The sequence below is a fragment of the Morone saxatilis genome, unplaced genomic scaffold, assembly GCF_004916995.1.
Source record: "Morone saxatilis isolate NCDOM2014 unplaced genomic scaffold, NCSU_SB_2.0 Contig2, whole genome shotgun sequence".
Classification (NCBI taxonomy): Eukaryota; Metazoa; Chordata; class Actinopteri; family Moronidae; genus Morone; species Morone saxatilis.
In genome coordinates this window covers 1,660,328-1,666,329 of record NW_023339762.1, presented here as the reverse complement: position 1 = coordinate 1,666,329, position 6,002 = coordinate 1,660,328, and the positions used below count along the sequence as shown (strand labels likewise).

The window sequence follows — 6,002 nt, the reverse complement described above, 5'->3', positions numbered from 1 at the left end:
TGAATTGAATTGAATTGAATGGACAAACCAAACAGTGGCTCTACATAGGGCACATTTTTTTTGCAAGTTTCACAGCCACCGTAGTTTCATACACGCAAGGGGTTTCAGTAGGTTGCAATCTGCAATCTCACCACTAGATGGCAAATCCTACACACTGGACCTTTAATTCTTTTTTATTTGCTGTTCTGAGGATTCTTATTTAAACTTTTTCAGAACAGTTCTCAATCTTTTCACATGTCACAGACCCCCTACAGTTTTATTATCAGATTCTAAATCAGTGGTTCCCAATCTTTCTTCACAGAATTAAATGTGATGCTGAGATACAGGCCTGCGGTGTATATTTTTTACACTTTCTGACACCCCTTAAAATCAAGAAGGCCTCACGACCCCTTGTGAAGCTTTGGTGAACCCTAATGGGGGTCCCGACCCCCAGGTTGGGAATCACTGGAGTATGTATACACATCTGCCACCCCAGTTTGGTGTAAAACATTGTCAAATTTAGCAAATGTCAGTTCATGTAATAATCTGTTTTGGGCACATTTTAGACTTTGTATTTGCAAAAATGAAGATTTGGAAATAAAACAATGTATTGATTTCTAATGCCACCTTAAGATATTTCCATTCAGTGCTTTACTAATGTGCCACGATATCTTAATTTGGGGGCTTTTCCAAGCAAATACTGATGATTGCAATTAAATCAGTGTATATTTCTGCCACCCCTTTAAATCTCCATGCCACTCTGGACACCCCATGAATAGATCCGCCCCTGGATGGTACTACTTTTAGTGAAATATAGGACATTCCACTGTTAAACCGCCACGATTACAGATCAGAGTTAAAAACACACTCTTCTGTCCCTCTCACTGTGTAAGTGGGACTGTCCTCAGAGGATGAACAGGACCTTGTGCACACTGTGAGAAACGGCTGTCTAACACATGTTGATGGATTGTGTTTACAGAGAGAGCGGACTGTGTCCCACATGCAGTAAAAAAACAAATAAAAAAACAAATAACTCAATAAAGATGAGTCCAAACCATTTATTGTGAAAAAACTAGCTGTTCATCCGCACAGTGGCAGCTCATAACCCGATGCCACTTGCACAGTGTAGTTTGCATAGATACCGTCCTTGCTTCCGGCCTTTTTTTTTTTTTTTTTTAAAACTTGCAGGCTATGCCTATAATGCAAGTTAACTTTTACTTCCTTGTACACACAGATAGAGGAACTGACCGTTTTGCGGCTGGCCTTTTTGTCAACACTCTACATCCTCTCCGGCTTCATTTCATAACCTTCAAATCATGATCAGATAGAAAACGAGCGCCAACGTTGCGGAGCTGAACAGAGTCGATTTCACTTGTAAGGTAAGTCTTTTACTTTCTTACAATGTGTTTTTGTTGTTTGAGTCCGTGATAAAGTGGCTGTGGTGTAACAGTAAAGTGAGAAGAGGGGAAATCCGCTTTTTACTGGCAGCCTGTGTGCTGGGCTGCAGAGGATGAGTCTGACCAGGCGGCTCTGTGCAGCTCTCAGCATGGAGTCCGTCCCGTTCCACACCTGTTCCACCGGCTCCACACCGGTTCCATCGGTTCCACACCGGCTCCAACTGCACACACAGCTGCCGGTTCAATGCTCCACCTGCCAGCTATTCTCTTATGTGGTAGCCGAGTAATGAAGAGGCCTATTTGGTGCTCATTGGGGTGATTAGGAACCATTTCAGAGCTCATAAATAAGGAAAAAGTTACCCAAACCAAGTTCACAAGCAGCTCTCTGCATCCTTGTGTGCCCACACTTACATAGAACTTTTTTAGTTTTTATAGTTTTAACATAAAGGGCTTATGTTGAGTAGCCCACATGTTGCTTAATTTGTAATAAAATGTCACAATACTAATACTAAAACTTATTATTTTAAAAAGTCAATTTTAAAGTTCTGCTACAGATCCAACCTTTATGAAGGTTCACATGGTCAATTTTTGTAGAAACTGGAAACAAGAAGGTGATAATTTAATTTTATGCTAATTTTAGAGGCTGCAGTTTGCTGTTATGCTGAGATCTTTTTCTATCTGTATTGATAGAAAAGTATTAGACAAAACATTAGGGGTGCTTGGTGCTCATTACGACGGTTTGTAACCATTTGAAAGCTCATGAATAAGGAAAAAGTTACCCTAACCGAGTTCACAAGCAGCTCTCTGCACCCTTTTGTCACCAGAGTTACAGAGAACATTTGTATTGTTTATGGTTTCAACAAAAAGGGCATATATTGAGCCTATATGTAGCACCATTTTGCTTGATTTGTGATAAAACTTAACAATATTCTTGAATTGATTAAGTCCATTTAACAGTTCTGTGACAAATTCTACCTTTATAAAGGTTAACATGTTTAGTTTCTGTGGAAAAACTGTTGTAGAAAGGTGCTTCATGGTCAATTCGGAGGCTGCAGTTTGCTGTTTAGATGTTGCGCAGAGATCTTTTTTATCTGTATTGATAGAAAGGGATTGGACAAAACATTAGGGGTGCTTGACATGTCTCTGGAGCCTGACTTGATCCATTTGAGCATGGTGCTGTCAATAACAGTTTTGCAAAGGTTTTACAGCCACAGTCAGCACTAAAACCACCAACTGTGCTCCAAGTAACAGGAGACTTTTTCTGAGAAAGGTAGTCTAACAGTGCTGTTTGGTATTGCTAACAAACAAGGAACTCTGAATGTCTAAATAGTTAGCTAAAAATTAACAGTGGTCATTTTTAAATGTTTTCATGTCCTTAACTAATGAAAACAGTAAATGGTAAATGGACTGTACTTATATAGCGCCTTTCTAGTCTTTCAACCACTCAAAGTGCTTTAACACTACATGCCACATTCACCCATCCGCACACATTCATACAGTGATAGCAGTGAGGGACTGTTCACCCCAAAATATTATTCTTACTCTTATAATAATCTTACCTGTAGTGCTTTTTATCTGTCTAGATTGTTTTGATGTGAGTTTTGGAGGTATCAGCCGTAGAGATGTCAAACTTCTCTCCAATATTATGAAACTAGATGGCACTCGGCTTGTGAGCAGTTTCATGTAGGAACTATTTCTGCTTTAAATATAAAAAGTATATTTTTGTGTTTGGGGTGAACTGTCACTTTAAAGCTATTATATGGAACATTTCCACATTAAAATGTCTATAAACTCTAGAGCTATCTTCTATATGTAGTTGATTCAATCAATACTCTATAATCACTAAACAGTGTATAAACTCTAGCTCTATGTTCTATATGTAGTTTGAATTCAATTAATAATCTATAATCATTAAAACGCTGTAATTAAACTCTAGCTCTATGTTCTATATGTAGTTGATTCCAATCAATTAATCTATAATCCATAACGTGTAATAAACTCTAGCTCTATGTTCCTATATGTAGTTAAAGTTGTGTTACTGACATTATCCCAAATGTTTCAAACAAATGTTCAAAACTCATTCGATATCTGTCAATTTTAATTCAGGGTACGCTGCGTTTCCAAGTCCTTGTCAGTGGCGTCGTAATCCCGCTTTGTGTCCTGCGTCAGCGTTTGTGGTTGTCGTCAGAAGCTGTCCTACATTGACTTTTTATCCAGTCTGAAGCCACATTTTTGACCAATCCATGTTTAGGGGCTTGGTGCTTTTAACTCCTAGATTTGAACCGGAATGACGATTTAGTCATCGGATCGTCTGGATCTTAAAGCTGCAAGTTGGTAAATTTTATATAATAATAACTTTTTGTCATATCCTGCTGAAACTTTCACTATATCCTGACAGTAGTTACATGAGACAGATAGTTGTGTGAAACAATCAGGCTCCTCCAAGTGCTCCTAATGGCATTTGCAAGAATCCACCGGGCCTGAACGAAAACAACCAATCAGAACTGAGAATGATAATAGACACTTTGGGTTGGAAGCTTGTAGATAATTGTAGAGTCCCAAAGTGTCTCTATGTGACGCTCTGGGAATGAGACTCAACAGTCACCCATCTCTTTCACCTCTGATTGGTTGTCTAGCGTATCTTGCAGTGAGGCACGTTTTCACGACTCTTTAACAACTTCGGAGAACAATATCTGTCTCTTTAGCTGTGTGTGTTTGATTTTCTTTGCCAGCTAGTTTTTGATTTTGTCTGCCATTTGGTGCTGGGTGGGTCATTTTTTAGCTAAAAACAGATGTTGAGTGCTGAGAGTAAATGTGTTGTAAAAACAAGAAATGGTGGCTAAAAGGCAAAAAAAAAAAACATGCACAGAGTACAGAGTTGGGAAATGCTGTTGTGGCTTTACTAGCAAGCCTTTCACATTACTCATTATATTAAGTGTTAATGCAAAATGAGTTAGCACACCTAATCTGTAAGCATGTTCTTTTGATTAATTTTTCTGTGTGTGTGTGTGTGTGTGTGTGTGTGTTGTTTCTATTTTTGCTGTGACAGAAAGACTATTATGATTTTGGTTTGTGAATGTGCAGGACTACGTGCAACCCAGCTCTCTTTTTGCCTTCATTTGCTTTAAGTTTCATCAAAATCCTGTTTCCACGAACATCTGTTTTGATTTGTAAATATTGAATATGTTAAACCTGTATTAAACACACAGCTTACTTTTGACATTAATCTAAAACCACATGAAAAGACGCTGTAGCAGAGCTGCAGTCAGTGACCTGTAGTGAAACTAAGTTTAACCTACATAAATATGAAAAAGTCATTGCTGGGCCACTCTTTTTCCGCTTTACTTTCACTACTGTCTAATCCATCCCTCTGGCCTTTTCACATTTAAGCAGCGAGAACTTTTCTGCCTCTGTCACATTTGTATCTCATGCAAGAATGCAGTTGACTATGCGATTGTTCCGTTTAACACCCAGTGCAGGCACTGAACTTCCCATGAAATTTGATCTTAACCAGCTGGTAGGTGTGTGTTTGCGTGTATACACAAGCATTCCTTTGGTGTATATTGGTGAGTGATATCGTGTATTCTGTGTTGGCACAGCATTGGTGTTACGTATCGCTGGTGCATCAGTATAAAGACATTTGTTAGTATAAGCAGTGCAGTGATCAGGGACTGTCCCTTCACAGGGGTAAAGGTTTCAGCTAGGAAAATGGGGAGGGGGGGGGGTTGTGTGATAATGTCAGTTAATCATTAATTTTACTTTAGAACACTGAAGAACACTTTCTAGTTTTAATGCTGCATGTTTTTTTTATATATGCATTAGCATTAGTGCAGATGAAGGAAACATATGTGGTTTCACATTTGTCAATATTAGGCAAGAAATTAATCTGCACATAAAGATATGCTGTCCTTTCTTTTATATCATTTTAAAATAATAAACAATAACTTTGTTTTAGAAATTGTTTCTGGACCACACACACACACAGATGCTATGTATATTTGCAGTTCAGTGTCTTGCTCAAGGATACTTCGACTCGTGGCAAGGAGGAGCCGGGGATCAAACACCAAAACCTTCCGATTGGGGGACGACCCACTCTGCCTCTGAGCCACAGCCACCCGTTATTTCTCTTCTCTCTATCAGTGTATAATCAAAAATGGACTCTGTGACGCCACCCATAGGTTTCTGTAGAGCCATGAGAAGGGTCCAACTGCAGTCCTCCCTCCTGAAGACCCTAGTTCTGTGAGCCAATGGGGTCTGAGCATGAGTAGTAGACTTCCTTATGGATTAAGCTGAGTAAACTTTAACTTATATCACCTCAGGAGTCCACCAAATTCTGGATTTTTTAACAAGTTTTTGGCAGGAAATTAGCAATTCAGTTGCTGAATCTCGCTCATATTAGATCTACAAGGCCTACTTTAAAAGTTTGGTGAGACTTCCGTGAAGCATGGGCACAACTGCACTACTGATGTTATGGTTTAAAGAGTGACCGTGTTAACCGGTGACTAGTCTCATTACTCACAGTGACAGCAGCTGTTGAAAACACCAACAGAGCTCTTGAAATAAATGTTCAATATTTGTCTGGAGGAATTTGACTCTATCATACAGGTGAATTCAGTTTGTTTCCCA

At 39.0% G+C, this 6,002-nt stretch overlaps 1 protein-coding gene across 1 annotated transcript in view; it reads left to right on the top strand.

The window, feature by feature from the left end:
* Positions 1 to 1,190: 1,190 nt before the first annotated feature.
* plcg2 (phospholipase C, gamma 2) overlaps positions 1,191 to 6,002 on the top strand; it is a gene marked incomplete at its 3' end in the record, with an annotated part of 32,967 nt that continues 28,155 nt past the window's right edge. The window contains 1 exon segment of the mRNA XM_035664573.1: positions 1,191 to 1,358.